Genomic DNA, 12,627 nt, shown 5'->3' on the forward strand with positions numbered 1-12,627 from the left:
TCCAACAATCATCACAATAGTACCATCCACCTTGGCAGCTTCATTGGCTCCTACAGCTCCACTGGCTACAGCCCTCCCAGCTGCAACAACATCTACATCAGCAACAGGTTCGACAACGGCAACAGCCTAGCCAAGTGATGAGGCAAGTAGATTGGTCAAGGAAATGGAGGACATGTCCATTCAAACCACATAGATAAACAAGCTAAAGGAAAAGATAACCAGTCTAGAGAATGATAACAAGCTTGCATAGATTATGCACAAAGAAGAAGTTTAGAAGTCAACCAGGTTGAGTGAAAGGAAGAAGAGCTTGGAGAAGGAACTGACATTAAAGGAGCCACTTGGCCAAGCTAAGGAAAAATTATGGGCCAATATCATTGACTGTGTAAATGATATTTGGCCATCCATTCAAGTAATTTTTGAACAAAATGACTTAGGGAAAGAAGCTACATAATTCATTCAGAGAGTTAAGGCTAAACTGGGAGACATGCTAGAAGAAGCCACTAGCATCATTCACTTCCTTAACTCCAAAAAAAATATGAATTACAGGAGCTTGACATACCAGATAGGACTGGCACCATACTGGAAGTAAAAAAGGTTCTCACCAAGAGAAATTTAATGTTGAACCTTGAGGAAAAATGCCAAACCATGCAGCTGGCTATAGACAGGTTCATGGTAAAGTTTGATGTTTTGGGGCAGAAAGGTCTACCTAATCCCTTGGTGATAAATGACAAATTGATGCCACAAGATGAATACAACAGGGGAATGAGAGAGGTGGCCAAAGATCAGGTAAATACTCCATCTATGAAGGGGATGCCTACTAGAAAGGTTCTATATCAAGCATTTGAGAACCTATTTTACCTCCAGCATGAGGTAAAACACCTTTTTGTGAACAGGCCCACTTTTTCCAAGTATACAGAAGAAGTTGAAATTTATAGGAAAATGGTAAATATTCAATTACCAGATGTAGACACATGGGAAAAGTTAAATGACTTGCTGTAAAAGTGCACAGTAAAAGTGAAAATAGCATAGTAGAAGAAAAGTGACAGGTCAGCTAGATAAAAGTGTATCAGTTGAGAGGTCAAAGTAAAAAGAATAGCTAGCGTGAAGACCAACAGCAAGGCATAGAATAAACAACAAAATATCAGAGCATAAAGATAGCACAACCAAATAAACAAGGACATCATACAGCAGTTAAACATTTGTCTTTATGTTCTTGCACAAAGATATTTCTTTCTCCTAGATTAATTCCCAAGAGAGTTTGGGATAGTTTGTAAACTATTTTTGTATAAATACTTCATAATTTGAAGTATTGACTGTGGATTTCTAGACATTTGTAGAGTTGTATTGATCAAAATCCTGAGGGTTGTTGTACTAATTTTTCAAGTCAGCAGACTGGACTGAGTAATAAAAATATTGCATTACAGGATTCATGTGTTGAGCTATTACAGTGAAGTATTTTCTTTGTCTAATTTGTTATCTTCTTATGTATTACACAAACTTACATGTTATCTAAAGTGAATGAATTAATTGGAAATTTATCTCAGAATTTGTTTATGTACACTCTGTTTTGAACAATTGATCATTTCTATGTTTTCTTTTGATATCCGGATCTCAAAATCCTTAATTTCTCTCCCATCCCAGTTTACCTCTTTCACTTCTTTAATAATATGTACCAAGGAACCCTTAATTTCTCTTTGGATCCGATTGAAACCAACTTCACCATCCAGCCTTAAGATCTGAAATAACTCAGTTACCTTGGCTTGTAGACACTATTTTTAGAACTTGATCCAGTCCTGTTTGCTTGACACTTGACCCCATAACCCAATGGTAAAAGACATCCCTCTACCCATCTAAGTCAATGATCTCACCACCAAATGAAAATCAAAACCCAAGTACAATCATAACTAGCCTAAAATCAAAAGACTAAAACAAAGTTAAAATATAAAGAGAGAGCCCTCTCTGAGAATTAGGAAGGCTAGATCCTAATCTCCAATGTAGGTTTGTGGTTACCTCTAATCATTTCTTTCTTAACAACTCTAGAGAAATATTGGAGTGATAACGTATTGGCGACCATACTGGGGAATAGTCCTCAGTATAATAAAACATTAAGGAAATCTTAAATCTCATCTTTTGCCCCTTAAAGTCATTTTAGAGTTGTTGTTAGAGAGTTTCAAAAAACAATTAAAAAATTAAAATTTTGGCTCCCAAAAAGACTCGCTATACCGGGCAAATCCAAACCCTACTACAATAGTTGATGACCTTGAAATTTTTTTAAGGAAACCAAAAAAGGTAGAAACTCAAGGAAGTAGTAGTCAGTTAGTTAAATAAAATTCACTCTCCAAAGAATTATCAAGTTTCAAGGATATTCAGTTTGATCTGTCATTTGAGATTTCTTATTTTAGAACCAAATCAGAAAATTCAATTCATGAATCTGTGATAGACCCTAATTTTATTCAATTCATTGAGTCAAAAAAGGTGCCTATAAATCCAGATTTAGATAAACTTGTCTTGAATAATTTTGATAAACTAGAAGATTTAACCTCAACCTTGATAAGCCATATAGATGATGCCTATTTTCAACAATTTGTTGATTTAGCTGCCCTCACTGTTGTTGCCTCTGAAATTTTTGTAGAATCTTCAAATACTATAAATACAACTTCTTTGACTACCACCTCACCTATAATATCCACCACAATTCATTCCCCTAAACCATTCATTCCTCAGCTTCCCCTTCAACCAATCATCTCAAGTTGATCTAGTTCATCTACACCCATCTCAAGTCCTTCAAGCACCACTACTTGCCCCCTAGTCAAATGAAAATCTCAGCCATGGTAGACAAATATGCACCTTTGGTCTTACCAGCAAAACTTCATGCCATGCTCCAAGATTACCAAAGAAAAATCATTTTGTTTGATGCTACTGGTCATTATACTTCCCAACAACATGTGAACAAAATTACTGACTACATAGAATTGCATGAAATCGATGAGTCTGATGTACAAATGAGGTTATTTTCCCAAAAATTGACAGGAGATGCTAAAATATGGTTCAATTGTTTACCAACTAATCATATTGCAAATTCAACTACTTTTCATAGATTTTTTATTGATAGATGGGAAAGAAAGAAAAGCTCTCTGCAAATACCATCTGAATATGATAACATTAGAAGAGCTCCTAATGAATCAGTTCAGGATTATTGTACTAGGTTCAATAGCATCTACAATGCAATTCCTACTAATATTAAACCTCAACCAAGCCTAGCATTGATCAAATTCCCTGATGGTTTTGACACTGACATGTCATACCAATTAAGGGAAAGAAACCCCGAAAAATTAGATAAATTGTAGAGTAATGCTGTTAGTGTAGAAGGCAATATACTAGCTAAGAAAGCTAGGATGAGAAATAAGAAAAGAGTTGTCATTAAAGAGGAAACTTACACTTTTGATGGTAAAATAGATAGTTTAGCAAAGAGTGTAGAAAGAATAATGGATAGATTAGAAAACATGGAAAGAAAAACTCAATGGGAAAATCAACAACCACCCCCAATAAGAAACCCCAACTTTAGGAAAAATCCTAACACTGGAAAAAATGCAATACCAGATCAACAAATTAGACCACCCTTCTAGGAAAACTATGTTGAGAGTTCATAGAACCATGAAGAAGAGGAGGATACCCAGATAAATCTATTAGGAATTAAAAATGAAGATGTTGTTTTTCTTACTCAGGAAGAATAGGAATTGTACATGCTGCAACAATTGCAATTAGAATGTGGAGAATGCTTTGACTTCAAACAAGGCTATGAATCTTCTACATATGAGGTTCACAAATATTACAACCTTAGAAGCAAAAAGAATACTAAAATTCCCACTAAGAAATCAATCCAACCCCACACTAAGATAACATAAGCTCCTATGACCAAAGTTCTACAAATTCTCCTAAGGGGTACTTAGGAGACTTCTAGCCTAAAAATTGTAGATATAACTTCATCTGAAACTTAAACTGAAACTATTACTCAAATCATTCCAAGTAAGAGAATTCGAAACAAAACTGCCAAGACACAAAATGAATTTCCTAGTACTCAAAAAGAAGATAAAAATACACATACCACATTTGCTAAGGAAGATCTCATCCAATAAGGGAAAACTCAATTTCCATACAACATTAAGATTGAGATAGAAAAATTGAAAATATTAGTTCCTTTGACTGAACTAGTGAAAAATGAATCATATAGAGAACAAATCATTGAAACATTAAATATAGGTGAAGGAGAGGATGCTGTAAACTTGAATGATGATCAACCTGAGTTATTGTTTGGTCCTGAAGTAAATGGCACACATCAACAGGCGGGTAGTCCTCCCTTATACATTAGCTTGAATGTTCATGGTAAAATCTTACATAATTCTATGTTAGACTCAGGGGCATCCCATAACTTAATGCCAAAAGCAATTATGGAGAGACTAAACTTAGATATCACTAGACCATATAAGGACTTGTTTTCCTTTGATTCTAGCCAAGTCAAGTGCCTTGGCCTGATTAAAGATTTGTGTGACTCTAATCTAGTGCCCAACAAAGAGTATTATGATGGACATAATAGTTGCTGACATCCCACCCAAGTATGGAATGTTATTATCTTTCTCATGGGGAGAAAAATTACAGGGATCTCTACAATTAGACATGTCATATGCCACCATATATATTTTTGGTCAACAAAGGAAACTTTACAGAGAAACATTGATGAAATACATGGTGAGTAGTGTAGAAAAACCATAGTATTTCCCTATATACTCCATGCATTCTGATATGAACTCTTTTAACTTGTGCAATTCAGAAAATGAAAAAAATGAAATCACAGTTGTAGAAGAAAAATACAAAGCACCTGATAGTGAAAACATATTTCATGAGTCCATATGACATTCAGATTTTGATGGCTCTGTGAATAGATTAGGAGCAGGTGCAGGAGTTTGGATTCACAACATGGAGAATGATCATTCTGAAGGTCATGCCTTTAGATTAAACTTTAAATGCACAAACAACATAGCAGAATATGAAGCTCTGATCTTAAGACTACAAATCGTTAGAAAATTGGGAGCCAAGAGAGTTTCTATCATGGGAGACTCAGAATTGATTATAAAACAAACCAAAGGTGAATACTCTGTGAATAATCCCAGACTTAGCCAATACAGAGAGACTGTCCTAGATTTGGTTAAAGACCTTCTCAAAAATAATTTTGTTGCCATTCCTAGGAAACAGAATATGCAAGCTCATAGTCTAGCCACTTTTGCTAGTACTTGCAAATTTCCTTTTCAGCCCAACCACTAGTACATTGCATAAGTGAGACATAGGCCTGTTATACCTAACAATTTGAAATATTGGCAGATTTTCTCACAAGATTCTCAAATTTATGATTTCATGAATGTTGAAGGAGAGTTTCAAAATTGTAATATAGATACAAATTGTATAGTAGACAATAACATAGATAGTGAAATATATATAAATGCTTTAGATCTAGGTAAACCCACTAATTTCACTAAAGTGGAAATAGGTAACTTAAAAAATGTATAAATAGAGGAAATAATGAATGATGATCCTCAAATTTTAAACCTTAAAGATAAATTTTTGCCTAAGGGATTAGTCCCATTAGAAGATTTGTTTGATTCAATGATGTAGCTAGGAAACCAAAAATGGAGCCTTTAAGAGCAGACATAGAAGAATGTAACATAGGAACTAAAGAAAAACCCATGCTTATCAAAATGTCCAAAGCATTACCTCTAGATGAAAAACTGAAATACATAAATCTGTTCAAGGAGTTTCAAGATGTCTTTGCCTGGAGCTATGAAGACCTTAATTCTTATGACACCAGCATAATTCAACATATGATACCTATCAAAGAAGACCATAAACCTTTTAAACATAAGCTTAGGAGAATTAATCTAGTTCTTATGCCACTCCTTGAAAAGGAAGTGAAAATGATGTATGATGCATAGATAATAGCACCCATTAGATATTCATATTGGGTCTCTAACTTAGTCACTACTAGGAAGAAAACATGAGAAATCAATCTCTTTGTTGATTTTAGAAACTTGAACAAGGTGTCATTAAAAGACAATTATCCTCTCCAAAAAATGGACCACCTTCTTCAGAGGGTAGTAGGCTCATCCAGAATTTCATTACTTGATGGATTCTTTGGATATAACCAAATGTTAGTTCAACTAGAGGACCAAGCAAAGACTGCATTTACTACTCCTTAGGGTACTTTCATGTATTTGAAGATGCCTTTTGGATTAATGAATGTAGGAGCAACATTCTAAAGAACTATGGTGTTAGACCCCTATAACACTAGTGATTCCCCCATTACTATTGTCATTGTATCCCTTATTGTTATTATTGTGCCCCTATTGTCCCCATTTTGTTATTAGTATGCCCCATAGAAACCCACTATTGTTATTTTTGTGCCCTTACGTTATTACTATTATGTCGGCTTGATTATATTATGACCCCTTAGACCCCCATATATAGAAGGGAGGTTTAGTGATTTGAATCATCCAAGAATTGTTCATTTGTGTAATGTAAAGGAGGTTTCCCCCTCAAAGAGGTTTATTTATAAGGTCTTCATCTATCTTTTCTATCTTTTTGTGAGCCGGTTTCATAACATTTGGTATCAGAGCTTTGGATTCTAGGGTTTCACTGCTCCAAACAAGTCATCGTGGCATTTTCACTACAACTTTTTTTTGCAATGTTTCAGAAGCTACAAAAAAACAACCCATTTGAGACGAAATCATTCTGAACTTCGAGTCTGAATTTTAGAGCTTGTCTCACTATATTTGCGGAGATATGATCTTTGCAGAGTCTCGAATTACATTCCAAATAGGTGACCTAGGGAAAATCGCCATAACTTTGGTTTTGAGCATCAGATTGAATTTTCGTAAGAAGTTTCAGAAAGAGGACAACCTATAGGTTTTTGTGTATCAGTTTTAGGTACTAAGGTTGAAACAGTGACACGTGGCACGTCGTACAAGTTCACTCTACTGAACTATTTTATAATCAGGTCACCGTGGGAGATTTGGCATAAATCTTCTTTGGAGAATCCAATCTTGATCAGACTTGCGGGGTTAGAAAGAGGACACAGAAGGATACCGTAGGATGAGATTTCAAATATTAGAGATCTCCAGTTATAGAGATACAACAAATTCAATATCGAGCTCTTACAAAGTGAAAAAAAAGGTGTGTAGTTTTTTTAAAATTTTGCATAAGATTGGTTTGAAAAATTAGTTTGAAGCAATTCAAAGGGAATAGTGAATAATTATTAGCATTAGTTAATGCCCCAAAGAAAGAAAATGGAAACACCTAGTAAGCAACCTGAAAGCTCTAGCATGACTCGTGGAGAAGAGGAAGAAATGCAACATGATATAACAAAATGACAAGACCAAGTACAATAAATTTCATTCTCACTAAAGGTAAATGAAGCCAAGATGAATGGCGTGGAAGCTAATATGAATGGCATGCAAGTTAATATGGAAGCTAAGATGGATGGCATGGAAGCTAAGATGAATGGCATGGACACTAAGATGAATGACATGGATGATAAGATGGAAGAATTGAAGATAAATTTAAATAAGTTGCTACACGAAATGGTCACTAATGGTGAGAGGGTAGTAAAGGAAACTCATGATGAGAACAAAAGAAATGTTAATCATGATTTCATAGACTCTAATGTTGGATTGAATACCCACCATGTTCCAAAAATTGAAATGAGGAAGTTTGATGGCAAGGATCCCAGAACATGGATACTATAGATGGAGCAATTTTTCAATCTCCATAATGTGAAAAACACACAAAATGTACGTATTGAAACTTTATATTTGGAACCAAATCAGTTTGTATGGTATATATGGTTTTTCTCTTGTAAACAATTTGTCACTTGGGAAATTTTACGGACAAAATGATACCACATTATGAGGATACAAAAAGCAACACCTTTTTTAGCCAATTGATAAATCTTAAACAAAAGGGTTCAATGATGGCGCACATTGAGGACTTCCAAAAATTGAACATAAAGGTAAAAGATATTCTAGAGGAGCATAGGATTGATGTGTTCATAGGGACTTTAAAGGATAATATCCAACATGAGGTTCGCCTTTGGGAACCTGATTCATTAGAGAAGGCATTCAGGTTAGCAAGAAAAAGGGAAAGCAAAATTATGGCAACCAGGAAGCCTACCACTCACAACTATAAATATGGAAGTGTTGTTGCCGATAGCCTTCCACAACCTACAAGGTTGACACCACAAAAATTGGAAGAAAAAATAGCAAAAGGGCTTTGTTACAGTTGTGATAGCAAATACACTAAAGGTCATAAGTGTGCTGAGAAGAAATTATTCTACATAGATTATGAAGAGGAGGAAGAAAAGGAACAAGAAATGTCAAAAGAAGAGGATATATTGCAGGAACAAACCCTAGATAAAGAAGAAATGAATCCAACCATATCTTGTAATGCATTGGCTAGAACTACCACTCCTCAAACTATCAAGATAGAAGGACATATCAAGAAGAAAAAGGTAATAGTGTTGATTGATTTGGGAAGTTCCCATATTTTTATTCATTGTAAGATAGCAAAGGAATTGAATTTCTTCCTATATCCAGCACCAGAGTGTCAAGTGATAGTTACAAGTGGAGGAACCATAAATTGCTCTGGAAAGTGCCATAATATCAAGCTATCCATGGGAGAATATGTATTGAATAGCCCAATTCTTTCCATTCAAATGGGTGGTGCTGATGTTGTACTAGGAGTCTAATGGCTACAATCCTTGGGTATAATATCTTTTAATTTTCAAGAACTTTTCATAAGTTTTTGTGTGGAAGGAAATGAAGTTGAATTAAGGGGTATTACAGGGAAACCGGGAAATATAATCATCTCTAACAGTATGACAAAGCTTCTAAAGAAGGAAAAACAAGGTGTAATTGCACAATTATGTTTGCTAGAGGTTCCCACATCGAAATCACCTATTTCTCCAGATCTCGAAAAAGTCTTGGACAATCATTCCAAGGTATTTGAGACTCCCAAAGGTCTCCCACCTACTCATGATCATGATCATGCTATTCATTTGATTCCAGGAAGTGTTCCTCCAAACATCAAGTCGTATAGATATTCCTATGCCCAAAAGAGTGAAATTGAACATATGGTTGCAAAAATGCTAGAGGCTGGTATAATTCAACCTAGTCAAAGTTCTTTCTCTGCTCCAGTAGTATTGGTGTCCAGATTATAGGGAGTTCAACAAGCTCACTGTTAAAGATAAATTCCCCATTCCTGTCATTAATGAATTATTAGATGAATTGCATGGATCAATTTACTTTACCAAGTTGGATCTTCATTCAAGATATCATCAAATCAGAATGAAGATTGAAGACATTTTGAAAACAACATTTAGAACTCATGAGGGTCATTATGAATTTTTGGTCATGCCTTTTGGCCTTACCAATGCACCTTCTACATTTCAAGGTTTGATGAATTCCATTTTCAAACCCTTCCTTAGAAACGTTGTGTTAGTATTTTTTGATGATATACTAATCTACAAAAAGTCTTGGAAGGATCATGTTGAACATATTGACAGGGTGCTCAAACTATTGGAGGAGAAACAATTACATGCAAAAAGCTCCAAATGTTTCTTTGGAGTACAAGAGGTGGAATATCTGGGTCATATTGTATCTCATGAAGGTGTTAAGGTAGACCCTAGCAAAATTAAAGCCATTAAGTAATGGAAAATCCCCACATCCATCAAGCATCTGCGAGGATTTCTCGGGTTGACAGGGTATTATTGCAAGTTTGTTAAGAATTATGGTAGAATAGTAGCATCTCTAATAACATTATTGAAGAAAGATGCATTTTTATGGGCTCCAGAAGCAATAAAGGCCTTCGTACATCTTAAAGAGGTAATGTGCCAAGCACCGATCTTAGCTACGCCAGACTTCACAAAAACCTTTATTGTGGAATGTGATGCTTCAGGAAATGGAATTGGTGCAGTTTTAATGCAAGATGAAAGACCCATTACTTTCGAAAGTCATCCAATCAAGGGAAAGTATTTACACAAAGATATTTATGAGAAGTAAATGTTGGCAATACTACATGCACTTAAGAAATGGCGACCCTACCTAATGGGAAGACACTTCAAGGTAAAAACAGACCATGATAGTCTTAAATACTTTTTAGAACAAAGATTATCCTCTAAAGAGCAACAAAAATGGGTCACAAAGATGTTGGGTTATGATTTTGAAATCGTCTACAAAAAAGGGAAGAAAAATGTTGTGGCTGATGCAATCTCAAGAAAGGATGAGGATGTGGAAGCATTGTTGTGCACCATTTCTATTATCCAATCAGATTGGATAAACGAAGAAAGGGGGGAATGGAAGAATGACGAAGAAGTGTGGGCACTCATTCGAAAGATACAACAAGATCCTAGTACATATGATACATTTAGCTGGAAAAATGATTCGTTATGGTACAAAGATCGCTTATATCTATGTAAGAATTCCCAACTCAAAGAAAAGATTCTTATGGAATTACACACTTCTCCCATAGGAGGGCACTCAGGATTTTTAGAAACTTACCACATGGTTAAGAAGGAATTTTTTTGGGATGGCCTTAAATCAGATATTCAAAAGATTGTGGCAGAATGTTTGGTTTGCCAACAAAATAAAGTTGAAACAATTAAGACCCGAGGCTTATTACAACCTTTATCCATTCCAAGCCAACGTTGGGAGGAGGTTTGAATGGATTTTATCACAAGTTTACCCAAGTCCGAGGGAAAGAGTGTCATCATGGTGGTAGTTGACAGACTTACCAAGTATGCACACTTTTGTTCATTATCGCATCCATTTAAAGCTAGTACAGTGTCTACTGCATTTATGGAAACATTTCAAAAGCTACATGGAAACCCAAAGATTATTGTAAGTGACAGAGATCCCATTTTCACTGGAAATTTTTGGACATAATTATTTTCTTGTCTTGGTACTCAGTTAGCTCATAGCTCATCTTACCATCCTCAATCTGATGGGAAAAATGAGATGGTAAACAAATGTTTGGAAGGACATCTTTTTTGCTTTGTATATGATAAACAGACACAATGGGTCAAATGGTTGCCTTTGGCTGAATGGTGGTATAACACTTCCTTCCATACTACAACAAAAATGACCCTATTTATGGCACTTTATGGATATCATCCACCATCCATCACATCATATTTAAGAGAAAATTCTAAGGTTCAAGTAGTGGAACATCACATTGAGCATCAACGACAAGTTCTCCAACTATTAAAGGATAACCTCACGTTGGTGCAGAATAGAATGAAACAACAGGCAGATCAACATTGCAGCGAAAGAAGTTTTGATGTAGGTGACTAGGTATTCCTACGGCTACAACCATATAAAAAAATGTCCCTCAAGCAAGCTAAGAGGGATAATAAATTATCACCAAAGTATTATGGTCCATACAAGGTGTTACAAAATGTTGGTACTATGGCATACAAATTGAAGCTTCCTGCAACTTCTCGAGTGCATCCAGTTTTCCATGTTTCATGTTTAAAGAAGGTTATAGGTGACAAGCTCCCAGTTCAAACAATATTGCCAGAACTTGAAGAGCAAGGAAAGATCATATTGGAACCGGAAGCAATCACAGAAACAAGAACTTGACAACTACGAAATCAATAAATTTTGGAGTATCTCATCAAGTGGAAGAACTTATCTGCTGAAGATTCCACATGGGAGGATGAAAATTTTATACAAAAGCATCCATAACTACTCAAGTGTTAAGGACAACATTTTTCGGAAGGAGAGGGGCATGTTAGGCCCCTATAATACTAGTGATTCCCCCATTACTATTGTCAATGTATCATTATTATTGTGCCCCTATTGTCCCCATATTGTTATTAGTATGCCCCATAGAAACCCACTATTGTTATTTTTGTGACCTTATGTTATTACTGTTCTGTCGGCTTGATTATATTATGACCCCTTAGACTCCTATATATAGAAAGGAGGTTTCCCCCTTGAAGAGGCTTATCTATAAGGCGTTCATCTATTTTTTTTATATTTTTGTGAGTTGGTTTCATAACAAATGGACATAGCCTTTTCCAAATAAATCCATGATTTTCTAGTTGTTTACCAAGATGACATCACAGTCTTTTCCAAATCAAATAACGAACATCTAGATCACCTAAGAAGAGTTTTCATTAAATGCATAAAATTTGGTATTTCTTTAAATCCAAAAAAGACACTCTTTGGTCTAGAAGAAGGTAAACTCTTGGGACACATAATATCCAAATATGGAATTAGAATAGATCCAGCTAGAATAGAGGCAATCATGACCATCACTCATCTTAGAAACATCAAAGAATTACAGTCATTTTGAGGAAAAATAAATTTCCTTAGGAGATTCATTTCTAATTTAGCCGAATTAATTATAGAGTTAAACAACATGTTAAAGAAAGATTCAGCACTTAAGTGGACAATAGAGAATAAACAATATTTTGAGGCAATCAAAGAAGTCCTTACCAAAACTCCAGTCCTCATAGGTCCTGATTTCCAAAAAGATTTTATAATTTTTCTTTTTCTTCAGAACATACTATTGCAATAGTCT

The sequence above is a fragment of the Pinus tabuliformis genome, chromosome 5_2 (genome assembly GCF_031772625.1).
Source record: "Pinus tabuliformis cultivar Carrire ecotype Pingquan chromosome 5_2, CPIR1, whole genome shotgun sequence".
Classification (NCBI taxonomy): domain Eukaryota; kingdom Viridiplantae; phylum Streptophyta; class Pinopsida; order Pinales; family Pinaceae; genus Pinus; species Pinus tabuliformis.